Below are 26,846 nucleotides of genomic sequence, written 5' to 3' on the forward strand. Positions count from 1 at the left end.
CTCCCAATCCTTCCCTCCCCTGGCCCCCTCCCCCTTGGCAACCACAAATCTGTTCTCTATGTCTGTGAGTCTCTTTCTGCTTCATAGATATGTTCATTTGTGTTGTACTTAGATTCCACATATAGGTGATATCATATGGTATTTGTCTTTCTCTTTCTGACTTACTTCACTTAGTATGATAATCTCTATGTCCATCCATGTTGCTACAAATGGCATTATTTCATTCTTTTTTTATGGCTGAGTAATATTCCATTGTATATATGTACCACATCTTCTTTATCCATTCATCTGTCAATGGACACAAAATAATTATTCTTTATTTAAGGATTTTAGACTATCCTCATTCCTAAATAAATTCCCAGATGCTTCTCATACAGATGTTTGGCAAACCACACTTTGAAAAATATTGATTACTCAAAAGGTTGCTCATTGCTAAGGATAAGAACCTTTTTTGGTTATTGGCAACAGTTTTGGGCAAAGAACCTTTGTGCATAGTATATACTGTTTCATGAATAAATATCAGATATTTAAGGCCAATAGTTTTCCCCAAGATCATAAAATTTCCCTTTCCTTCCTCCATCCCTCCCTCCCTCCCTCCCTTCCTTCCTTCTTTCCCTTTTTTTCCTTCCTTCCTTCCTTCCCTTTTTTTCATTAGATGGTTTATAAGAGCTTGATACAATTTGTAACAGATCTAGATGCTGGTGTTCAAAAGTGAATAAGACAGTCTAACCTGACTACAAGGATCATGTCTTCGATTATGTCTAATGAGTAGAGGCTCAATGGATCTTTTTTGTTTTTTTGGCTTCACCACACAACATGCAGGATCTTAGTTCTCCAACCAGGGGTTGAACCTGGGTCCCAGCAGTGAAAACGCCAACTTCTAACCATTGGATCACCAGGGAATTCCCCACAATGGATGTTTTTGAATGAGTGGATGATAAACAGCAAAGCAAGGAAATGAAGTGGTGAAAAATGGCCACCTCTAGGTTGAAAGATGTCAAGGCTCAGAAAGACCTCCTGATCTCCTCTTGTGCAAGTGCCTAGAGGCACCTTGACTATGTCCTATGACAGAGGCATTGACATCAGAGTATTAGGAACAGCTGTTTTCATAGGCGATGTTTTCAGAGTCATGAGCAAAGGGCTCCATCTGTGGCCCACTGTTCACTCTAAAGCCCAGTACAATTTTTTAAAATAAGTAGAATTCAATGATGTGAATCACAACTATTTAGTCTCAAAGTTAAAGCATTAGAAGGATGGTTATGTTCAAGAAAAGAAAACAATTGGACACTGGACAACTTTGTGATGTTCCTTTTATAAACATATTAGGCAAATAAAATACTGTGAATCCTTCCCACTGTAGTTGACATCAGCTACCAAGTGGTGGATTAAGTGCCCTTGAATTTGAACAGAATAAGAGCAGATTGATTGCTAAAATGTAGGCCTTGCATAAAATCTTTGGTGCATAGAAATTGTACATATCACATTTTACTTTATAGTAAATAATGTATTAGGAACATAAAGTCATCTGTAGATAATAAAACTGCTGTCCAGAGTAACTGTTGCCATTGTACAGTCTGTCAGTATTTTCTGTTGATTTGTGTTATTAGCCAAAAGGAAATATATCCTTCTACCTAGTTTCAGTACTTATTAGATAGCCACTATAGTCAAGACTCTATGGTATTGGCAGAGGAATAGACTATAGATTGATGGAACAGAACAGAAAACCCCGAGTTTGGCTCACAGAAATATGCACAACTGATGTTTTCACATAGGGGTAAAAGAAATTCAATGGAGTAAAGATTACCTCTTCAACAAATGGTGTTGAGCAATTTCGTAGGCAAAAAAGTGAACTTTGACCCAAGACTCACACTTTATACAAAAATTAACTCAAAATAATTCACAGATTTAAATGTAAAACATAAAACTATAAAACTTTTAGTAAAACACATAGGAGAAAACCTTCATGATCTAGGACAAGGCAAAGAGTTATTATACTTGACACCAAAAGCATGATTCATGAAAGGAAAAAAATTGGACTTCATCACAATTAGAAAGTTTTGCTCTGCAAGACTCTGTTAAGAGGACGAAAAACAAGTTGCAGAATGGGAAAAGATATTTCCAAAATACATATTCAACAAAAAGAACTAGTATCTGGAATATAAAAATGAACTCTCAAAACCCAATATTAAGATCTAACAACCTAATTAGAAAATAGGCAAAAGACATAAAGAAACTGCACCAAAGAGGATATACGAAAGGCAAGTAAGCACACAAAAGATGTTTGGCTCATTAGCCGTGAGGGAAATGCAAATTAAGACCACACAAGATATTACTACATATCTATCAGAATAGCTTACATTTAAAAATAGTGACATTCATTCTATTACATACAACATTAACTGTCATCCTCCTGGGCAACAGATGCCCTGCCTGGCCCTGTGCTTTTTTGGGTGTGGGGTGAGAAGATATAAATATGAATAAAAGATACTCCTTTGTTGTCAGAAAAAAAAATAGTGACATTACATGCTGATGAGAATGAGGAGAAACTGGATCACACAGTCTTTACTGTTGGGAACGTAAAATGATGCAACTACTCTGGGAACAATTTGATAGTTTATATATGACAGATTCTACATGTTAATATCATACCATCCAGCAATTACACTGTTGAGCTTTTATCTCAGAGAAACGAAGACTTACATTCACACAAAAACCTGTACATAAATGTTTAGCAGCTCTATTTATAACCTCCAAACACTGGAAACAACCTAGATGTCCTTCAATGTATGAACAGTTAAACAAACTGGTACATTCATGGAACACTGCTACTCAGCAAAAAGGGAACAGACTCTTTGATATATGCAACAACCTATATGAATCTCTAGATTATTATGCTGTGAGAAAAAAGGCAATCCCAAAAGGTTAAGTACTATGAGATTCCATTATATAACATTGTTGAAATGACAAGATTATAGAAACGGAGAATATATTAATGATCACCAGGAGTTAAGGAGTTGGAAGGATATGAGGGAATTGGTATGACTATAAAAGGGCATCAAGAGGGATCCTTATGGTGTTGAAAATATTCTGTATCTTGACTGTGTCAATGACAATATCTTGGTTGTGGTATTGCATTATAGTTTTGCAAGATGTTACAATTGGGGAAAACTGGGTAAAGGGGACATGGGACCTCTCTGTATTATTTCCTTTTTTTTAATTAATTAATTAATTTTATATTTGGCTGCATTGAGGCTTCGTTGCTGCACACGGGCTTTCTCTAGCTGCAGAGAGCGGGGGCTACTCTTCACTGCGGTGCACGGGCTTCTCATTGTGGTGGCTTCTCTTGTTGTGGAGCACGAGCTCTAGGAGCAGGGGCTTCAGTAGTTGTGGCACAGGGCTCAGTAGTTGTGGCTCACGGGCTCAAGAGTGCAGGCTCAGTAGTTGTGGTGCACAGGCTTAGTTGCTCTGTGACATGTGGGATCTTCCCGGACCAGGGCTCAAACCTGTGTCCCCTGCATTGGCAGGTGGATTCTTAACCACTGTGCCACCATGGAAGCCCCCTGTATTATTTCTTATAACTTTGAGTGAATCTATAATTATTTCAAAATAAAGAAAGCTTAATAATAATACCCAAATCCTACCATATCACCTCTTTTCAGTAACTTCACCATTGTTACAATGTAAAATCAAAATGCTTCAATGGTGCTTGATTAGAACTTGTGTGATCTAGCACAGGGATTCCCAGCCCTAGCAGCCTGTTAGAATTATCCTATGGAGCTTATAAAAAATACTGATAAAAAAAAACGGGGGAGGGGGACTTCCCTGGTGGTACAGTGGTTAAGACTCCACCTTCCAATGCAGGGGACACCAGTTCCATCCCTGGTTGGGGAACTAAGATCCCACATGCCTCCGGGCAACTAAGCCCTCGAGCTGCAACTACTGAGCCTGCGCTCCACAACTAGAGAGCCGTGTGCCGCAACTACAGAGCCCATGTGCTCTGGGGCCCATGTGCCACAACTAGAGAGAAGCCCATGAACCACAACGAAGAGCCTGAGCACTGCAACGAAAGATCCAGTGTGCTGCAACTAAGACCCGATGCAGCCAAAAATAAATAGATTAAAAAAAATTATTTTTTAATAAAAAAAGAAAAGAAAAAATACTGATGCCTGGGTCCTTCTCCAGCTCAATTAGATCAGGATCTTCAGGGGTAAGTAGACACTAATTAGTGTTTTGTTTGATTAAAGTCTGTCTTACCACCAGACCATAGGCTCCGTGAGGGCAGGAACCAGGCCTGTTTTTGCTGTCAATTGTACCTCCAGCTCCTAAATCAGTGTCTGCCACCTAGGAAGTGCTCAGTAAGCATATGTGAAGTAAAATGAAAGAATGAATGAATAGAGGGAAAACGTAAGTATCCTCCTCCCCTCTTTATTATTTTTTTAACATCTTTATTGGAGTATAATTGCTTTATAATGGTGTGTTAGTTTCTGCTTTATAACAAAGTGAATCAGTTATACATATACATATGTTCCCATATCTCTTCCCTCTTGCGTCTCCCTCCCTCCCACCCTCCCTATCCCACCCCTCTATGTGGTCACAAAGCACCAAGCTGATCTCCCTGTGCTATGCGGCTGCTTCCCACTAGCTATCTATTTTACGTTTGGTAGTGTATATATGTCCATGCCGCTCTCTCACTTTGTCACAGCTTACCCTTCCCCCTCCCCATATCCTCAAGTCCATTCTCTAGTAGGCTCCTCCCCTCTTTTACTGCCTCTCTAAACCCAGAGAAAGAGAGAAGGAAGGGATAAGGTGCCTTCCCTGGTCTCATCCCCTTTTTTCCAGAGCATCATTACAAAACTGCAGTACAGATCACAACGTTGCTCCAAGAGAGATCTAGCCCATAAGTACAAAATCTGGTAATGATGACAGTGCCTCCTTCTTCACACTCAATCAACAAATTTAATGAAAGTGAAACAGAAGCTGACAACGGGGCTGAAATGACACATAGTCTTACTCATGCAGAAATAATAGAAAACATTTTAAATGCAGCTAAGAAAAGTTAAAGGCACTGGCAAAGAAATGAGAAAAGATTTTAGGGAAGGAGAAAAGCTGCAGGAAAGGAGGCTCCCAGCCTTACGACCTAGTAAGCACATTTACAAAACGTCTTTCTGGTGTGCTGCTCCTCAAGCCAGGGTGGTTCGCTTAATGTTCATGAGCAAGTGAAGTGACACCAACAGACACCAAATGCAGCAAATTCCAAGGTATTCCTCAGGCTTGTACTGATTTTCTCCTATTGCCCCCACCCCAGCATATATATCAACATTTGTAGTGAGAGCACAATGATTGTTTTAAACAATTGCCTTGAGGCATTGCAAATTCTGGAATTTTATACAAATCTCGGTACACAAATCTGCAAACACCAGTGTGTGGGAACTATAACTTTATTTTCGATAACTCCATTTAATTTCTGTTTGTATATCACTGTCTTCACCACCACCACCACCACCACTGCTCATTCTCCCTAGCTGATGGGAAACTTACCTTTTTATTTTTGGAAGGGGGAATGTTTTTCAAGAGCTCCCTGGAATTGTCAGGGTCCAGAGTGGTAGAGCATTTTGGGGTTGTGAGTGTATTGGCTCTTGAGTTCCCTTTCCACGCAGGTAGAAGGAAGCAAGGTCCTTTGTGTCTGGCAGCTCCACTATCTGGACCCGTGCTTTAAGGCTTGCAAATCTTTATTAGGCTGCCTACACTCCCAGCTGCCCAGATGTCTCAGTGGCTCTTCCTTCTCTGATCTTGCTTTTTCCCTGACAGCTGTGCTGGAAAGCTGATATAACACCCTTTTCTCTCTTCTCTTCTCCCTCCATCCAAACAAAATCTCTTTCTAGTTGGGGTGAAAAGAAGCCCCATCCATTTCCCTCTCCATTTCTAAGATGCTAAGACACCTTGTCTCAGTCTTCTGGGGCTCAGACTTCTATAAACAAAAGTCAGGAAGGCTCAGAGTCTCTCTCTTTCCTCACCAGAGGCTGTGAGAGCAGAACTGTCTGCTTAAGTGGGGCTTGGGTTGAGGGAAATGGAAAAGAAGGAAAAGGGGACATACAGTGAAAGAACATAATTATCCCAAAATGTTATCTTGGAGCAATAACTAACATTTATTACATGCTTACACAGTGTTCCAGGTGCTGTATTAACTGGTTTATATGGATTATCAAGTAATCCTCATAACCCAGAAACAAGTTGCTATTGCCCACGTTTTACAGGTGAGAAACTGTGTCTCCAGGTATGGTCTCTTGACCAATGTCACACAGCTAGTTAAGTGGCAGGGCCAGAGCTCAAACTCAGCATCTGATTCCAAAGCCCATTGCCTATGGCCCTGCTCCAATTTCTGGCTTCTGGTTCATGACGTGCATCCCAGAAGGAATTTCTGCTTCAATCTTGCAGTAGCCCCTGAGCGCCGATCCAGCAGACATTAGCTAGAGTACATGCCAATGGCTCCTCTGGGTTCCTTCATTTTTGCCAGTCAGGTTTTCCTGGAAATTTCTCCATTGCTCTTTCCCAGCTCCTAGGTGCCCACCATGCCCAGCCCTCCAAGGTTACTTGGTGGGTGTTTGAATGGTTAGGCTCAGCAGTACTCTGGGAGGGGGCCACCATCCCATGTTGCAACAAGTAATGAAAGTGTGTCCATGTATCTCAAACTTCTATATTAAGAAGCCAGGTAAAGAACTATTCCATTTAATAGTAGAATACGCACCATGCACTGAGTGAGGCAGGACAGCTCCATAACAGGGAGGGTTTTTAGCTCATAGTGAAGCCTATTATATTCATCTTGAGATGGATGAGGGGCTTAAAATGATTAGCTTGCCACATAGGCAAGCATGTTAAAAAAAACACAAAACTGTCCTGTTTAACCTTGTTTTAGCCCCAGGAATAATAGAGCACTGTGTAACTACCCCTTTCAGTCTTTACAACTACCACTTTTAGTGTCATTGAGATAGCTTAGCCAAAAACACAGATGGGTCACCAAAATACCTGTACTGAAAACAGGAAAAATGATTGGGGAGGGGAGGGGGCAGCACACAAAAAAGTGAGGGAATATAAAAAGAGAAAATAATTTAAATAGTTATTATAGAAAGACACATTGAAATTTTATGAATTTACTGAGTTTTGTTCTTTTAAATTTCCCCTTCCCATGAAGCCTCCTCTGGTTCAGATGTGATTATTGATTACTGATCCTCTGCCTTTTTTATCTACATGGTGTCTTTCAATCACTTTCAAAACCCTGTGGAGAGATAATATCATCCCTCGTGCAGACATGAAAAAATGTGGCCCCAAGAGGTTAATGAATATTTAGGCAGGTCTTGGGGGCCAGGAAATTATTTTTCTCTCTTTCTCTTCTACCATATTGACTCTAGTAGGCCTTTAAAGAGTGGATTTAGAGATTTGAGGAACAGACCATGTATTAAACATGTTATGCCTGTCCATTTTGCCTTTATGTAAAGTTGACCTGGGACAGGAGTAGGAAGCATTATATTTGCAATGTCAGGAGCTTCTCATCCCTTTGGCATTTGAGAATAAATTCTGTAGAGCAGTGGTGAACACTGAGAGCTTTAAAAAATCTTGATGCCTGAACTGCATGCTATACCACTTAGATCAGAATCTCTGGGGGGATGGGATCCAGATACCAGTATTTTAAAAACTCCCCAGGTATTTCTCTTCTGCATGCACAGTCAAGAACCAGGGCTCTAAAACCGTGGTTCTCAAATTTGAATGTGCATCAGAATCACCTGGAAGGCTTGTTAAACAGCTGATGGCTGGGACCCACCCCTAGAACTTCTGTCAGTAGGTCCGGGTAGGGTCCAAGGTTGTGCATTTCTAGTAAGTTCCCAGGTGATTAGGAAGATGTGCTCTGCACTTCAGCTCCTCTTTTGCCTGCCTGTGAGGTTACAAAGGGTTTGTGTCTCAGTCTACTCCATGACTTCCCACACGCTGACTCACCAGACAAGAACACTAGAACACCATCATTTGCTGGGTAAACGCTAAGTGGCCTGTCAGCATCAGAAGTATTTTGAAATAAATCACACAATGAATCCCACTAGGCTTTGAGTGGATTCTAAGGAGTTACAGTTTTCAGGAGGAGAATATTTTTCAAAGGAAATTTACCATACTCAAATTTAGTTATGTCCCTCCTTCTACCAGCATTTCTTCTTCTTCTTCTTTTTAAAAAGTCCTTGCAATAACTCCTCTTTATTATTTTTCATGAAGTCAAGTTACAAATTTTATGGAGCCAGAAGTCAAGGAACAGGTATAAATTTTCAGGTCTATCAGGGTAGGGTTGCCAGATTTAGCAAAATAACAAAAACTAAAACCAAAAAATACATAGGACATCCTGTTAAATTTGAATTTCAGATAAATGATGACTAATTTTAAAATATAAGTATGTTTCATGCAATTTTTGACAATCCTGATGATGGGGCAAATATTAGGATGAGAATGACATATGTGCCTGCTGTGGAGAAAAGGAACATACTCCATCCATTTCTGTTTATGGATACACAGAAATACTTGATCTTGAGCCTTGTCCATCGAGAGCTGAACAATCATTGGCTAAATTAATGCAATATGGATACTTAAGGTATAAGTATAATATATAAAATTGCTGAGTGACTTCAAAGAAGGATATTTGATAACTCAAGATCCCAGGTTTTTTGGATTCTGTTACCCCACTTTTTTTTTTTTTTAAGATTTAATTTAACAAAATTTTTTTTTTGGCTGCCTTGGGTCTTTGCTGCTGTGCGCGGGCTTTCTCCAGTTGTGGTGAGTGGGGCTACTCTTTGTTGCGGTGCGCGGGCTTCTCATTGTGGTGGCTTCTCTTTGTTTCGGAGCACGGGCTCTAGGTGCATGGGCTCAGTAATTGTGGCTCACGGGCTCTAGAGCGCAGGCTCAGTAGTTGTGGCGCACAGGCTTAGTTGCTCTGCCGCCTGTGGGATCTTCCCAGACCAGGGCTTGAACCCTTGTCCCCTGTACTGGCAGGCAGATTCTTAACCACTGTACCACCAGGGAAGCCCGATACCTAATGTTTTCATTCTGTTTACCTCTAATTAATTATAAGACACTTAATAGACATATATTCTGATTAAAGACCTAAATAATTTCCATGAAGCCCATGGAAAGCAAAGAGGGGGTGGGTTATATTAGTCTCATTTTAAGAGGTGATAATGAAGCCTTGCTTGGAGTCACACAATATTTAAAAAGTTAGGAGTAAATTACAACTCTTGACAATGGTGCTGTGTCTGTCAGATAGTGCAGCATTCTGCTGATGGTATTGATTCATCACACCCTGGTTAGCGCCCAGTCATAAATGTCTAATTTCAAACTCCTCTTTAGATGTACACAGCAGATTGTGAAGGGTGGTTACTAATTAGAGAAGGACAACATAGCAAGGACGTTTCCATTCCTAGTGGTTTACCCTTTTTAAACAAAAATGGTACAACAGAAAAGTAAAAAGAAGACTATACAGTTCAAGAAATATTTACTATGGGCTACTTGATGCTAAGTCTGTGCTAGGTGCTATGGAAGATGAAAAATAAATAGATATATTGTCAATGTCATTTAATACGTAAGTTGGAACTTACTTGTAAGTAAGTAAGTAAGTAAGACTTACTTGCAGGAAACACACAGAGAACTGTCAAAAAGACATAATGTAACATAAATAAGTGCCAAAATGTGTGTCTAGGAAGTTTCTGTGTCCTGGAAGGCAGAGAAGCTTTTATGAAAACAGGTGGACTTGGGGTGTTGAAATATTAACAGGATTGGTTCTAGTGGACAGTAGGAATCTGGGGAAATAGGCTTCAACTAGACAATGGGGATAATGAACATGGGTAGGGTCAGTCTTGCTACTCCCTGGAAGAGAAATAAACTTGGGAACTCTCAAGTAGTCATTTCCTGCTTTGTGAACGGAAGGTGTTACCCTGAAACTGGGTTTGCCTCTTGGTGGGCATTGAGCCAAAAGACACAACCAAGCCAAAGAGCATGAGGAGGGATTTATTACTTGCAGCAAGTACGGAGAACACCAAGGATCTTTCCCAAAGCAGTGTCACCATGACAGCAAATTGGGGAATTTTTAAGCTAAGGGTACATGCATATTCATGAAGGGTCTTGGGTGGTCCACAGAATCCAAGCTTTAGCTGATTGACGTCATGAAGGTCAGAAAAAGTCAACATCATCATCCCTTAAGGTGCCAGTTGATCTGGTGGTTGAGCGCTTCAGGCTAATTTTTACCATTGAAAGAGAACTGGGAGTCTTTACAAGTGATATATTATCTTTGCTCTTGTTACTTCTCTTGCCTGATGACACTGGTTTGTTTCTGCATTCTTTTGTTACCTTAAGACAATTAATTACTGATACCTGTTCAAGGGTGAGCATTGTGGCCAGGCTTAGATCACAAAATGGCTTAGGCCAAAAATGGCTTCTCTTATGTCAAGAAAGCCATGCCTGGTTTTCCTTCTCCGGGGAATCCCTACCTTATCTGCTTAAAAAGGTGGAAAAAGCCATAGCGTGAGGGAGAGAGTAAACAGCAGTGCAGAGGAAACAGAGGGAGACCTCCTGGGTTCCTGCCAATACTCCAGTTCCTTGTTCTGATCTCTGCCTTAGCCTCAGCGGCATCCCTGATTTACCCCAGTGTCTTCAAATAAATTCCAGTTTTTTGTTGACCAGGGGGAGAACCTAGGCAGTTACTGAAGCCAGGAAACCTCACCATGGCCCTAGGAACAGGCACAGAGGGTTGAGTGTTACCAGATCTAAGCCCCAGGGCAAATACTTGGAATCAGCCATTGTCTGCAAGCTGGCGCTTCTGATCAACCTTTGTTTGGAGACTGGATTGTGGATTGGCCAGATGAGTTTAAAGGGCTAAGAGGGCTCATAAGGTCTTGTTCCTGCTACTCAGGTTTTGTGGTTCTAGATTCTTCCACTGAGACAAATTGCCATGGACACGCAGAAGCCTCCTTGCTTCTTGAATACTATTTGACTATTGTTTGGTGAGTGATGGATGCTGCTTACAGGTCAACTATCAACTGGATAAAACCACTACATTTTTGATCAGGTAGGTTAGCTTCTAATGGTAGAAGGAATAGCTGTTCTGGCAAGTGAACTGCTTGCCCTTGTATTTGCTCTTAATATTATTTTTAACATATTTTAGTGACAGATTGTGACTTGGAGGTGATTCATTTTTATTTCATAGTTGTCTTGACAACAATGTAACTTATGATATTCTGTGTACTTGAGAATCCTAAAATTTTACAACCAAGCAGTATGATGCTTATTAAAATTTTGATCAGAAAAATACACTGGTAAAATTCTTTAGAGTTGGGTGGATAGAGAAGGACAATTACTTATTTTTCTTAAAAAAAATTTTTTTTTGGTTACAAACAGTAGTGACTTAAGGACCATGACTAAATTGAATATCAAGGAGAGTCAACTATAGTGTTTCTTAAAATCACTTCACCCAGAATTTATTTTTACTGTCTTTCTTTCAATATCATTTTAGATATTTTACTGAGTTTATTATAGCTCTTTCTCTCTGAATTATTTTATGAAATTGGAAGAAATTGGAGTTTTATATTTCGCTTTTTTCCATGTGTCATATTATATTCAGTCGTAAAATTACTCATGGAAAGCAATTTAGGAAGCCTTTTATTATGAAACATTTCAAACATACACAGAATTAGGAAAAAAAAAAACATTACAACGATCACCCTAGAAAACCACTTACAATCAAAAACCGCTAATATTTTACAAAATTCAGTTCAGCTTTACATTTGGGGTGTGGGGCATTTTAAAGTACAGACTCCTTGACGCAAGTCTACCCCAGCTTCTTACTTGAACCTCATTTTCTGAAAGTCCAAAGTCTGGCCATTCTGCATAAACAGCACTTCAGAGAAACCAGTCAGCAGTTTTCTGGCGCTGCCTTAGTTTGAAAAACTTTACATCATGAGAAAGCAAGCCTTTTCTTGCACTTCTTAGGTGTAAACTGACGAAAATTCTCAGTAGAGCTACAATGACTCAAAGAGCTTTGCCCTCTGTACACTCAAAATATGTAGTTGAACTGAATTTCAGTTGTTATTTTTAAAGCCGTAAGTGACAAAGGCACTTTCTTAATCTCCCTGAGAAAAGCAGTATAGTGACATAGGAGTGAAGCAGCCAGAAAAGCCAAAGTGGAGGGTGCGATAAAAAGCCCGCACTGGAGCCCACTGTCTTCACTCTCCTTTGGGATAAAATTTCGATGCCTCGTTTATAAAGTGAGCCGCCCTAAGGCTTAGTTGAAATAAGTAAAATGGTCATCAGAATCAGTGGAGGGTTTGAGGTTGCAGGATCCCTCCTCGCCCCCAGTAGTGTTTCCGATTCTGCAGGGCATTTTGCATTTCTAACAAATTCTCGGGTGATGGTGACCTATCTGGCCCTAAGGCCACAGAGACCCCAAGTGGTTCGTGGCAGGACCTCAATAAATGCTATTAACATCACCATCCAAGCTGTCCACCAGCAGGGGCCATGGGATATTACATCTCAGGGAAGAGCGACGGCCTCTGTCCAGATGATCCTGCCAACACGCCACGTCTCTGCACCGAATAGATTAGAACAGGGAGGAAGTTGGAGCAGCGGTCACTGCCTTACGGAAGGGGACCCCTTTCTCCAACTTCCGCCTCTGGGGAAAAATAGAGGCCATCCGCCCCCGGAGTCCTGCCCTCCCGATTTCGCAGCCGCTGTTTTTAGCCCGCGCGGGAGCCTGTCCTCTCAGAAACCTGGGGCCAGTGCCGCGATTCCCGCTCTCCCGGGCGGGGCGGAGGCAGGTGCGGAGCATATGGAGTCCGGCGGGTGGGCGCGGCGGGGAGCAGAGCTCTCTGCCCCCATCCCGCCAGCTCTCCGGTCCGTTCCGATCGCCCACGGACCGATGGCCGAGCGGAAGATGGCTGCCCGGAGCGCCACGGACAGTCACGTGCCACGGCGATGCCGCTGCACGCCCCCTCCCCCGCTCGCCGAGTCCCGGACCCAGCGGGACGCGCAGCCCCGGGTTGCCTCTCCGCCACTGGGGTACAGAACGGTACGGACACGAAGGGAGGGCCCCGAAGCGGAAAGCCAGTTCTCCCCACGGTCCGCCCCTAACTCGGGCGCTGGGGTCGCGCTTAGGGAGCCGAGAAAAACCTTGCTTCGGGCGACCTGCACCAGGTCGGGCCACTGGGCATGCGCAGTGCTCCGGCCCGAGCACGCCAGCTCTCCAGGTTTTTCCCGCAACTCCGCGGGGGCCGGCAGGAGGTGGGGTCGGCAGGAGGTGGGGCTGGCAGGAGGTGGGGCCGGGAAGGGTCGGGGTGGGGCGGCCCTGTAGAGGCCTGAACCTCTCCCTATACGACTGGAGCTATTCGGGCCTTACTCGCCTTGATTCATTGTTTTTGGAGTGAATCTGTGAATAGAGATTTGAAAATGGGCTGTAGAGTCTGCGGTCCGCCCTTTCTACATTTTTTATTAAATTTTTTTTTTAAATTTAAAAATATGATCAATTTCGAGTTAATTCCAAGTGCTGCACTCCTAGGCTCGGTGGGGAAGAGACTCGGGTAGCTCGCAAACTCGTGCCCGCGAGCCGGGTCTCCGGAAGGCCGAGTTTGCGTTCTCTGTTCTGACCAGCTCTAGCTCTTCAACTCTCCAGCTCTGCCCCAAATGGTATACTGCCCCCGACCGTAAAATTCGGCTCCCGTCCGGCCTGACTCAACGGCCCCCTAAAAATGTGCAAGCTGGGCCTTTCTCGTCGTTGGGGAACACGTCCGCCTCCCGAGCTTCCAATTACTTGAAAGTAAAATAACAGGGCGCCAAGCCTCGCCAGCCCCTAGGTGCGCAGTCTGGCTCGGGTCCCCCCTGGGTCCTGGGATGAGCTCCCCGCAGACCCCGCCCGCCCCGCCCTCCTGGCCGCAGCGAACACCCGGAGAAGCGGATTTGCGTCGCGCGGGTAGCTGGGCCGGCTCGTGCAGCGGACTGGGCATGCTCGGCAGCCCGGGAGGCTCGCTGTGGCAAGTCGGAAGCGTTCGCACCAGCTAGGCAGCGGCCGGGCAGCGGCGGCGGCGTCGGCGTCGGCGGGGGCCAGGACGGGAGCGGGAAGGGCAGGCCAGGGAAGGCTGCTCTCCCCTTGCGGCCGACGAGCCGGCCTGACAGCGCGTTCCGGGTGTGGAGCCCCAACTCTGCCCTGCCCCGGATTTCATCCCGCAGCGGGGGGCTCGGCGAGCGGAATTCCGGCGGCTGCCGCGACTCCGGTGCAAGTGAGTCGTGGGGCGGCGGGAGAGAGCCGCTCGCCGGGGGCCGATCGGACACCCCCGCTCCCGGGCCTGGGAAAGGTGTGCGGGCAGCCCCGGGGCGAGGGGGCGTGAGCGCAGCCAGCGCCTTGCCTCGCGCGTACCTGGCGGGCAGTCCCCCCACTCCGCCACCGCGCCAGGGGAGGAGTGGGCGCGGGGTGGGGGGCGGTCCCGCGGCCGGGCTCGGGGCTCCGAGCGGGCGGGGAGCCCGCGGGGCTCCCGGACCAAGTTGAGGCAGGGAGAAAGGCGGAGGCGTCAGTGGGCACCTTTTCAGAGGTCTTGCGTGCGGGCTGGAAGGCTGCCTACTGTCGGTTTGGGGCGAGCAGACGGTGGAGGGGCCGAAGAACCGCGAGGCGAGGAGCCTTCGGGCAGTGGCGCGGCGGGGGTCCGGAGACCCGCAGGGTCCGACCCCAAATCACGGCCCTACCCCCACCGCCCGGCTGGCGGCGTGACAGTTGGTACCTCTGGGTCCGATCGCAGCCGGCCAGGCGCCCTGGGTTTCGGGTACCCTCCCCGCCCCGCCTCGATGTCCCCGGACGACATAACAGGTGGGAACCCTTTCCCTGCGGGGCGAGCCCCCCTCCGCAGGCCATTTAACAGCCTCCAGGTTGGGGGTGGCTCTGACACCCTGCGGGGCTGCCCCCACGGGTGAGCGTGTTTACAGGTAAGGCCTGGAGGAGCCATCAGCGCAGCCTGGAACTGGACATTCTCTCCAGGACGCGGCCCTTCACGTGAGTGAGGGGTCTCCGCGGTTCCAAGGCGACGTGTCAAGGGCAGAGCAGCGACAACAGCGGCTGTTTCTCCCACCTTCTTAACCCAGACTCGGGCTTTCTGCTTCTTCTGGTGGACCGGGTAGGGTGTCCTGGTCCAGCTAACGGATTCACACAGGCGCGTTCTGGTTAAAGCTTGTTTCCGTCGTGGGAGTGTCAAGTGTCAAGTAAAAATCCGGATGAGGGTTGCCAGGGACGGAGGGAGTGAAGAGAACCCATGCAGGTGCTTCTCTGATGTTTCTTTTCACCTTCAGATAGTACCGACTTCAGCAGTACACACTTACGAAACCAAGAGTGAAGGCTGTTTTCTGAAAGGGAAGTTTGTTTTCTATGTTATGGGACCTGCTTACTATTCTAGCTCCCTTGACATTTACCTTACTGGACCTTTAGAGCTGTTTGCAGGTTATTTTGCTTGCGGACTTGGGGGTGTTTGGGGTTGGCTGCCTGGGTGTGGAAGTGGCAAGTGCCCGTCATGGTGTGCTGTGAACTCCCCACGCTTCTTGGCACTGGGGTTTGAACATTCGGGGGGGACCGAGTGGACAGAAAGAGAGGAGTGGGACTGGTGACGTAGCGACGCGATGGGAGTTGCCTAGGGCTGCCCAGACATAACGAGGTTGGTTGGCTGTTTTGGCTTGGCGGAAGGGGAGAGGGCTAGGCGTTTCATTGGTTCGGGGAGGAAGGTGTTCACGGGAGAAGCCTGGCGGGGGATGGGTCCCCGTCTGGTCAGTGCTCCAAGGGAAGCCCAGAGATGTTTGGTGATTCAGCAGGTGGCAGCCTTCCAGCCCTGAAGCCATACCTTGGCCAAGCAAGCCAGCAAGCCAGCGAGCAAGCGGCAGCAGCTTCAGGGGAATCTCCAGGAGACTCTTCTGCCTAGAGCAGCTCACTTTCCTTATCTTGCTTTCTGTTTATGGCAGGAGGCCCTGGTTTTTTGGGTTCCTTCCCTTTCTCTCTTAAACTATCTAGCATGTTTTTGAATCTCTCCAGTTCTCTGACCCGTTGGATAGCAGGAAGTGGCAGCTGCCACCATGCACAGTTTAAGTAATTAATTAATGTGCAGAAAATGATAGCAGTATGTAAAGCAGAGAAAGTCTTTTCCTTCTGTTTCTGCTTCAGAGATTAGAAATTTACATTTTTAGTAAAATAGTAAGATGTATTTCTGCAGTTTTTCATTGCTGGTAGTGAGCTATTTCAAACATCAGAAAGCATTAAAAATTAATCCAAGGGATGGATAAATGACATTAAAGGGACACAGTTATTAAAGAAATGTCTTATTCATTGGAGGATCTCTAGCATCTTGAGCAGTGCCTAACTTGTAGATACTCATTCAACTGAAATTTAAATAATTTTTCGTATTAGAAGCTTGTCAGTAAGTTTTGACGTTTAAAGAACTTTGTATGTTTTCATACGTCAAAATTGCCTATGTTGACCTTAGCTTGAAGCCTCAACCCTTTTACTTTTTTCCTGGTTAAGTCCCTTAATTTTAAAATTGTGACAGATCCTGCATGTCAATGGAAAAAACATAAGCTTGTTTTGCTTACATATCTCATGAAAACCTAGAAGACTCCTACATATGACCATTATACATTTTTTTAAATTAAAAAGTGCTCCGGCTGCATATCAAATACGCTTTTTTTTATAAAACTTCATTTTATACAAAACAGTTCAGGAAAACTGTAGAATTCCTAAGCCTTTATCATCCAATGAAAAGTGCTGCCATAGAAGAGACAAAACAGTGTTTTGGGAATAAAAATTCTGGCTTGTTTGCACAGGGGGATAACCTGGCCCGTCTTTGAGGGAGGCCTGAGTGTTTGTCCAGCTCATTCTGCATTTTACCTTTGCTATTCTGTGCCTTCCTCCAGTTGTTAAGCTCTTTCTTCTTCCTCTAAAGACATACTTTCCTGGCATGGGCTCATTTACTTAAAGCTGCTGCATTTTCTCACATAAATTCTACTAGTGCTGACCTTTCTTTTTTCATCGTCCCATACACTTTTCCACCACTTCGTATGATAAACTATTCGATGGTCCTAAAAAGCTGTGGCCAGCGTGACCTTGTGGGGGGCATGACAGATTGTAGTTGGCTCTCTCTTTGCCTTTTTTGTATGGTAGCTGTAGCCACAGCAGTCTCTTCTGGAAGAACTGGTAAGGCATACCTGGTCTTAAAGATTTTGGACTTTTCTGTTAAGGCCCTTGGTCAGGAACATAAATAGTCATTTATCGTCTCCTACCACATCCCAAGAATTTTGGCTGTAAAGTGTGTCACTTTAATAAGCTAGCTACCCAGTCACCAGAGGAGCATATTTAGATGTGGCAGTTAGGAAAAAGCATTGGATGTCGGGGAGGAGAGGGTGAAGAAAAGGGAAGAGAAGGGTGGGTGGGGCCAAGAAGGTGGCTTGGTTTTGTGACTGTGACTTCTGGTTTCAGTAAAACAGAATCAAATGGCTGATCAACAGGTGTGGCTCAGCCTGTGCTGGAGTGCTCTGCTCCCCTCCCTAGTCCTCTTTCCCTCCACAGATACACACATCACACACACACACACACACACACACACACACACACACACACACATAGCCACACACAAATCCACAGACCCACACGTGCACACACACTCTGACAAGAGACACAGACACAGACGTAGACACATACACCCTTTGCCAAAAGCTAAGCATCCCAGCTTCTTTTTAAATACTAATATGTCACACAGGGACAGTCCAGGGCTCAGTAGCAGGTTGAATTCTGGGGGCCTGAAATCACCCCAAGCTTGTATTTCAGGAAGATTCCCCTTCCCTCTCTCGTGGCAAGGTGATCTGCCCCCTTAGCCTGCAAAGCTTCTGAGGGCTTTCACTGGAGCAACCATTGTGTGTAAATACAGGTGAGGTAGTTTTCACCTTTGAGACTTCCTGGTGCTGAGGGTTGAGTTAACATGCTTCAGTTTTTGGCATAAGATCTCCCTGTGCAAAGCCCCTTTCTTGTTTTGTTTTTTCCTTCTTTCCCACTCTCATTCCCCTCTCCGTCAGAGGAACTTCCTCTCTTGTGTCGGATGTTCTTCGGTATGTCTCTATCCTTGTTAAAGATGTTGTGTTCTTGTGTGCATGTTTTCAGTTCAGGTAAGTAGTGCTGTGCTGCTATGTTTTTATTCGGTTGCTTTTCCATTCAATATTAAAACTTTTTGTTAGGGAAATTTTCAGACATTCATAAAAGTCAAAAGAATTTAATTCAACATTTTATTGGAGAGATCTATGTTAGTATAGGTTTATCCAGTGCATCGCTATGACTGCTGCTTTTTACGGCTGGCCTGCTATGTACCCACTAGTTTTACTTACCCATTTTTCTAATGATGCACACTTAGGTCACCTCCATTCCTGCTACCATGAGCAAAGCTGTGATGAAGGAATATCCTGCAGCATCTCTTAACGATGCCTGTGAGAACATCTCTAGGGTGGTGGTTCTTACAGGGGTCCATACCGAGCAGCATCAGCCTCACCTGGGAACTGTTAGACTTGTAGGTGCTCGGGACCTAATCTAGACCTCCTGAATCAGAAACCCTGGGACAGACCCCATCAATTTGTGTTTTAGCACATCCAGCCCGGAGACTCTGGTGCATAGGAAGGTTTGAGGAACACTGCTCTAAGGGTATCTACCCAAGCGTGGGAGGGCTGGGTAAAAGAGAACAAACACACCTGTTTTTACTAAATACTGCCAAATTAGTCTCCAGTGTTGCTGGACTGGTTGACACTCTCACAGCAGTGCATCAAGTGCTCCTAAATCACCACATCCTCCTTAGTGGTTGATACTAACCATCTCTCTGATTTTACCAGTATTTGATGGCTTCTTATTGTTTTAACGTGAACTTATGTAATTTCTTAATGAATTTGAGCATCTTTTAATATATTTGTTAGCTATTACAATTTCTTTGGCTTTAGTCTGCTTTTCTAATGTATTGATTTGCAGATGTCTTAAATATCCTAGATATTAATCTCATTCTGCTATCTATTAACTTTATCAGTGGTAACTTTCAGAAATTTTAAATTTTGATATAGTGCAATGCCATTAATTTTTGCTTTTTGTAGATTAGGAATCTTAAGGTGTTCTTCCTTACCCCAAGATTACAAATATATTCTGTATTTTCTTCTGCCAACTTGCTGCTTTTACCTTTCACAGTGAGGGCTGTAATCTGTTTGAGGTTCGTCTTAATATACGGTATACGGAAGGAATCTGGTGTTATTTTTTCCTTTCCATTTTGTGAGCCAATTTTCCCAAAATCATTAACCAGTGTATTTTTTTTCTAGTATTTTAGGGATGAATGTGGAGCCACCTCTACCATACATCAGGTTCCCACATGCACATGAGTCTGTTTTTTTCTACTTTATTGAGTTATAATTTATGTATGGTAAACTTCACTTGTACCTTTAAAGTGTACAATCTAATGAATTTTGACAGATGTGCATACCTGTGAAACCACACAGTCAAGATCCAGAGCATTTCCCTCACCCTGAAACTTCCCATTTGCCTTCCATCCCTCCCTTTGTCCCAGGCCCAGGCAACCACTGGTCTGCTTTCTGCCACAAATTGGTTAGTTTGCATTTTCAGATTTTGAGATTCCTCACAGGGTTTAAGTTCTCTAGTCTGTCCCAGTCATCTGTCTATTTCTGTGCCAAATTATTTTTATTATTATAGCTCTGCAGTGTGTCTTATATGGCAGGGTGAGCCCCTTCTATGCTCTTCTTTTTCAGAACTTAGTTATTTGTGGATCCTTTTTCTTCCATATACATTTTGGAATGCCTGTCAAATTCTCAACAAAGTCTTGGAAATGTGATTGGCACTGCATTGAATGGATAGTCTAACATGGGGGAGAATTGACATTTCTTCCTTCTTAATGTTGTAATTCTATCCATGAACATGGTTGCCCCATCTTTTTTAAGTCACATATAATAGAGTTTAAAATTTTCTCTATCACAACATTTTTTACAAAAGTAATGTGTTGTTTCGAGGAGAATTTGAGCTTGGGCTTTTTAGTCTGAACATTAGAGGAAGGCAGAGTGTAGGGGCTTGGGGGACAGATGTTGTTTCAATCTCTGTTCTCCATTCACTGACCTTGAGTGACACTGGGCAAGTTCTCACCTTTGGTGGCCCCAGGTTCCTCCTTCCTCAAGCTAGATCCCAGCAGCCTCCTGTACAAGGCTGCTGAGCTGCTGAGGCCTTTAAATGAGATAATGTAGGAGAGGCAGGGAGTACAAATCTTGAAACATTTGCTGCTCAGTAAATGTTGGTGTAACACCTCCCCTAATGCTGGCTTTCAATAGCAAAAGCTTCATACTTTTATGCTACTTCTTAGAGATTGATAAACAAAGAAGTGTCAGAAAAGCAAAGTGAATAAGCCAACCAATTAACTGTGTAACCCTCTCCAATTCTGTACATGTAAGTCCATGCTTCTCCCTAATTTTGTGGGGTTTCACAGAAAGTATGGATACTTCCAAAGAATGTTACAGTCCAGTAGGGAAGAAAAGACCAATGTGTAAGAAACAGAGAACTCTATGTGACGGATGGCTTATAATTAAGGTTAAGTGGTGTGGTACCAGGGGAGTTATGAGTAGGGAGAAATGCTGTTCTGTGAGTGTTTTTTTTTCTTTTAATTGAAGTATAGTTAATCTATCATGTTGTGTTTCAAGTGTACAGCACAGTGATTCAGTTATACATACATATGTATATATATATTTTTTCAGATTGTCTTCCATTATGTTATTACAATATACTGAATATAGCTCCCTGTGTTATACAGAAGATCCTTGTTGTTTACCTACTTTATATATAGTAGTGTTTATATGTTAATCCCAAACTCCTAATTTATCTCCCCCTCTCCTGCCCCCCACTGCTATCCCCTCTGGTAACCGTAAGTTTGTTTTCTATGTCTGTGAGTCTATTTCTGTTTTGTAAATAAGTTCATTTGTATCATTTTTTAAGATTCCACTTATAAATGATGTTATATGATAATTGTCTTTGACTTACTTCACTTAGTATGATAATCTCTAGGTGCATCCATGTTGCTACAAATGGCATTTCATTTCTTTATGGCTAATATTCCACTGAATACACACACACACACACACACACACACACACACACACACACACACACCACATCTTCTTTACCCATTCATCTGTCAATGGACATTTAGGCTGCTTCCATGTCTTAGCTATTGTGAATAGTGCTGCAGTGAACATTGGGGTACATGTATCTTTTTGAATTAGAGTTTTCTCCGGATATGCCCAGGAGTGGGGTTGCTGGACCATATGGTAACTCTATATTTAGTTTTTTTTTTTTTTAATAAATTTATTTATTTTTGGCTGTGTTGGGTCTTTGTTGCTGCGTGCCAGCTTTCCCTAGCTGCGGCGAGCGGGGGCTACTCTTTGTTGCAGTGCACGGGCTTCTCATTGCAGTGGCTTCTCTTGTTGCGGAGCACGGGCTCTAGGCGCGTGGGCTTTGGTAGTTGCAGCACGCAGGCTCAGTAGTTGTGGCTCATAGGCTCTAGAGCACAGGCTCAGTAGTTGTGGCACACAGGCTTAGTTGCTCCGCGGCATGTGGGATCTTCCCAGACCAGGGCTTGAACCCGTGTCCGCTGCATTGGCAGGCGGATTCTTAACCACTGTGCCACCAGGGAAGCCCTATATTTAGTTTTTTAAGGAACCTCTATACTGTTCTCCATAGTGGCTCTACCAATTTATATTCCCACCAGCAGTGTAGGAGGGTTCACTTTTCTCCCCATCCTCTCCAGCATTTATTATTTGTGGACTTTTTAATGATGACTGTTCTGACTGGTGTGAGGTCATACCTCATTCTAGTTTTGATTTGCATTTCTCTAATAATTAGCGATATTGAGCATCTTTTCATGTGCTTGTATGTCTGTATGTCTCCTTTGGAGAAATGTCTCTTTAGGTCTTCTGCCCATTTTTTGATAGGGTTGTTTGTTTTTTGAGATTAAGCTGTATGAGCTGTTTGTATATTTTGGAAATTAATCCCTTGTTGGTAGCATCCTTTGCAAATATTTTTCTCCTAGTCCATAGGTGGTCTTTTCATTTTGTTTATGGTTTCCTTTGCTGTGCAAAAGCTTTTAAATTTAATTAGGCCCCATTTATTTATTTTTGTTTTATTTCCATTATTCTAGGAGACAGATCCAAAAATATATTGCTGCGATATATGTCAAAGACTGTTTTGCCTATGTTCTCCTCTAGGAGTTTTATAGTCTCTGGTCTCACATTTAGGTCTTAAATCCATTTTGAGTTTATTTTTGTATATGGTGTTAGAGTATGTTCTAATTTCATTCTGTCACATGTAGCTGTCCAGTCTGTGAGACTTTGACTTGAGTAGAATTAGATTAGGGGGGAGTGAAGGGGCCTGAGAAACCAAGTATCATTAGCATTTCTGTCCAGGGCTTTGGGAGCCTAGTATTGAACTCCATGACAGTGGATTGTGTGCCTAAATTTAAGTGTCTTAAAAATCATTGCTTTGGAAACAGTGACAACAAGTGGCTAGTAGATACCTAGGTAACTAATAGCTCTCTGTCATATAATATAGAGGTTAAGAGCACTGTTCCTGAGTTCAGGTCTTGGCCTTATCATTTAGGAGCTGTAGGACCTTAGAGAAGTTATGTAAACCTTATGTGCCTCAGTTTCCCTAATCCTCATTGGTGGGTCTCATAACAGCAGGTACCTCAGAGGTTGAGGACTGTAAGTTAACCTTTGTCACGTGCTTAGTTCATGGCACAAGGTAATCACAATATAAATGTTAGCTGTTCTTATGACTACTTTTGTTAACATTCATTGCGTTCCTCCCGTTATCTCCCATGAGGTATTTGAGGCCTTATGCCCTGGAGTTGTTGGATGTCCAGAAAGACTGTCAGAGGCACAGTACTGGAGAGAGGATCCTTTTTCTGCAGGTTGCCGGGCATGTGGTGGGTGCTCAGTTGTAGACTGAGCAAGTAAATGCTTGACAGACAATGAAGCCAGGTGCTGTCTCTCGGTCCTGAATGTCCTCAGTCAGGTAGCTAGTGTTGACCTTAAAAATTATGGTTATTTTACTGGCCAAAGTGGGTTTATTTGGGAATAGCAGAGAATTGCAATTCAGGACAAGTAAGCCATGGCAAAAGTCATAGGCAAGCCCAACAAACAAAGGAGAGTAATGTTATTTTATAGAGAAAAAGGAGGAAGTTGGAAAGGGTTGTTTTGAAGGAAAGTCCATTGGAAAAAAGGTGAGGGTTGAGGGTGATGATGGTTTCTCCTTGGCTAAATTGCTGGGGTAGTCGATTTCTTGTGGGAGGTGCAGTGTACATCTTTACCTCTTGGGGCCTGTAATTGGTGATTCTTTCCCATTGATGATTCTTCTGCTAGGGTGTGTAATTGACAATTCTTCCTGAAATTAATATCCAGTGGTACTGCATGGGTGCTCCCCCTTCAGGCCTTCTGACTCCATTTTAGTGAGGTTTCCCTTTATTAATTTTCACATCAGCATGCAGGAAGCAGGTTTTATTTTGCTGTATTCCTAGTTCTGATTTGACCTTTTGGCAAAGGTGTAGTAATCATAGGGATTCACACTTGTTGAGGATGAACCACATGCCACACTGTCTAAGCCTTTTCCCTTTCGGACAGTCCTGTAAGAGGCATGTTATTATTATCCCTTTTTAGAGGTGAGGAGAGTGGGGCACGAGTAATTTGCCCAACAAAGTAGGAGGGCCCTGAAAGAGTTTAGCGTCTGGAGCCTTTGCCAGTTGACAAAAATTACCAGAGTAAGTGCTGTTGGTGGGGCGCCATTGTAGTTACCTAGGATTGTGAAGCACACATTAGCCCAGCAGGGCATTCCCATGACCTTGGAGGTTTCTCAGCCTCCCTTGATGGTTCTCAGATTTCAACAGATATTAGAATCACCTGGAGTCTTGTTAAAACACCCTGTGCTGGGCCCATCCCCACCAGAGTTTTTGAGGCAAGTAGCTTGGGGTGGGACCTAGTAGTTTACATGTCCCAGGACAAGATGATGCTGATTCTGCTGGCCTAGGACCCCTCTTTGAGAGCCACTTCCATAAGCAGTACTCATGTCACTGAAGAGCCAGCGGCTCCTACTTCTAGTTACAGTCAGGTGAGATGATTTCAGATTGAGAAATTTTAAATACTGTCCACCTCATGAAATAAAAACTGAACTCACATGGTCCTGTTCGTGTATGCCAGCAGAGGGATGTCTGAGTCAGAGCAGCGCAGAAATTGCTTTCTGTCCTTGCCAGTGCTTGTGCCATGGGTTAGATGGGTGATAACCTGGGGTGGAGAGAAAATTTGGAAATGCAAGTCAAGATTTATTAGAAGCATGAACTGCCGTCAAATGCATCCCGCCTTAGGAAGATGACCTGAGTTTGTTTTTGTTTATAAATTTATTTATTTATGGCTGCGTTGGGTCTTTGTTCCTGCGCGCAGGCTTTCTCTAATTGCGTTGAGCGGGGGCTACTCTTTGTTGTGGTGCACGGGCTTCTCATTGCGGTGGCTTCTCGTTGCAGAGCATGAGCTCTAGGCACGCGGGCTTCAGTAGTTGTGGCTCGCAGGCTCTAGAGCTCGGGCTCAGTAGTTGTGGCACACGGGCTTAGTTGCTCCGCGGCATGTGGGATCTTCCCCGACCAGGGCTCGAACCCATGTCCCCTGCATTGGCAGGTGGATTCTTAACCACTGAGCCACCAGGGAAGTCCCGCCTGATTTGTTTTTATTTTGCTATTTTCCACCTTCCCCACTCCCTGCCATAGGCACAAAAAAGGCTTTGTGTCCACTGTTTAACCCCGTAGGAAAATTTAGGCACAGAGAAATTAAAAGTGTATGAAGATACATAGCCTGACAATAGAGAGACAGAAGCTAATCTTATCTGACGGGGCTAATTGTAGTAGAAAACTGTTTGTAGGAAGGCACTTAAAAAAACAAAGAAAAGAAAAGAAAAAGAAGGGCTGTGTACCTGTCTCTAGCTGTTGTGAGGTAAAATAGCTACCGTGTGTCCAATTATAACACAGCCTCACACACAGGAAGCCCTCACCAAGCGCGGTCCACTGTTACTCCAGCCAAAGTTCTCTGTTGTGCAGTTGAGACTGCACTTCCCCCATCTGAAGAATGTTACACATAAAACTGAGGAATTAGAAATTTTTCTAATTGAAAGGTTTTGTAGGAAATGGGGACTTAGGATTACTTTAGGATTACAAGTCAATTGTATCTAGGAAGAAATGTTCCAGATTTTCCCTGTGCCAGTTGTCACGGCTCTCCTGTGACCCCAGTAGCCGGGATTAGCTTGTGTGCTTGGTGAGGGGACGTGGCAGGGCAGAGAGAATGGGGGAGGGCCAAGGGAAGACTGGGGAGGGCAGACAGGCCTGAGCGTATACGCCAGACCTCCTCAGCCAGGGATTTACAGCGGCAGGGAGTGAACACACGGTGAGGGTCTGTTATGGGCCAGACCCCTGTTAGGCCTGGAGATATAGAGACGAGTGAGATGGGGTCTGGGTTCCTGAGGGGTCAGTGGGGGAGACAGTCATGTCCACGGATAAATGTCATGACCAGGTAGTGGGTGCAGTATGGCAGCTGCACACCAAGCACCCTGGGGTGGGGCGGGAGCGCTGGATGGGGAGGTGGCCTGCTCCCGGCTCCCTGTGTGACAGCGCACACGACAAGGTGACTAACACCATAGGCTGGCACAGGTGGAACTGGAATTCGTGTATTCCGGCTTTGTTTCCTTCTTTCTTTTGGTTTTGGGATTTCCATTTTGAGGGAGAGAATTCTGACCGCAGAGAGGAGTCTGGGCACATGGGCACTGTAAGAATCCAGAGCTGCAAGTGCCCTTCCAAACCACTTCGGAGGTCAGAGGGGCACATTCTAGTTTACTTTTTTTGTCTTTGACAACTGTGGCTAATTTTTCGCTATTTCCTAGGAATGTAAAACCTGCAGAAGATTAATGCCTTTCTATCTTTAAGGTACATCAGCTTTTAAAAGAAAGATTCTTTATTAAAAGCAAGGTTTTATTTGCCCTTAAGTCTTGGCAAAGTGCTAAATTCCACTTTCAGTTTTGTTTCAGTGGTTTGCCACTTCTCACTTTCCTTCTTCCCTCTTCCCCCTCCTTTCCTTAATACCCGTGCAAATACCATGCGAGCTAAGGCATAGTGCCAACACTGTGACCTTGGCAAACTTGGGCCTCGGCTTCCTTATCTGTAAGTGGAGAGTTTGGATTAGCTGACGCGCATAGTCACCTGGTCCCCACATCTGTGAGTCCTGTGACTAGGGGACACCTGTAAAGAGGGGCTCACGAACTCCATTTCATCAGTCGTTTATTCTCCTGTTAATAAAAAAGAATCTTATTTCAGAACCGCCTTCCCCAATCCTGTTAGTTGCACGTCCAAACCACTTTCTAGAAGCAGCAGCAAGTGGTTGATTCTTCACTGTGGTGTTTCCCAGCCTGTGATTGATGCCCCTCCTGGCAGGCTGCCTCTATTACAGGTGCACGGTGTGGGCTGTTCAGTGTTTTAGTCACAGGCGTACTGTGTGGATCCGGGAAGGAGGTTAGGACGGGTGACAGAAGGACAGACCGTAAGGGGCGATCAGCCTGAGGTTGTGCGGTGGGGTGGGTAATGCTCAGGATCCGGAGGGAGCTCCTGAGTCACAGGGCAGGTGAAGGTTAGGGCTGGGAGCAAAGGTCCCGGGAGACGGAGAGAGAGCTCGAGAAACCATCCCTGATGGAGCGGGGGAGGGGC

The 26,846-nt window shown here is 44.4% G+C and overlaps 1 protein-coding gene across 7 annotated transcripts in view; it reads left to right on the plus strand.

Annotated features, from left to right (window-relative positions):
* Positions 1 to 12,595: 12,595 nt before the first annotated feature.
* The window catches only part of SGMS1 (sphingomyelin synthase 1), a 292,041-nt gene continuing 277,790 nt past the window's right edge, over positions 12,596 to 26,846 (plus strand). For 6 of the 7 annotated variants that reach the window (XM_060034545.1, XM_060034557.1, XM_060034551.1 and 3 more), the window contains exon 1: positions 14,026 to 14,291. The gene's annotated coding sequence lies outside the window, so the exon portion shown is untranslated. Of the gene's footprint in view, positions 13,088 to 14,025; positions 14,292 to 26,846 lie in introns of those variants that run through there. The other variant, XM_060034548.1, reaches the window with a different exon arrangement.

Source organism: Delphinus delphis, chromosome 16, assembly GCF_949987515.2.
Source record: "Delphinus delphis chromosome 16, mDelDel1.2, whole genome shotgun sequence".
NCBI lineage: Eukaryota > Metazoa > Chordata > Mammalia > Artiodactyla > Delphinidae > Delphinus > Delphinus delphis.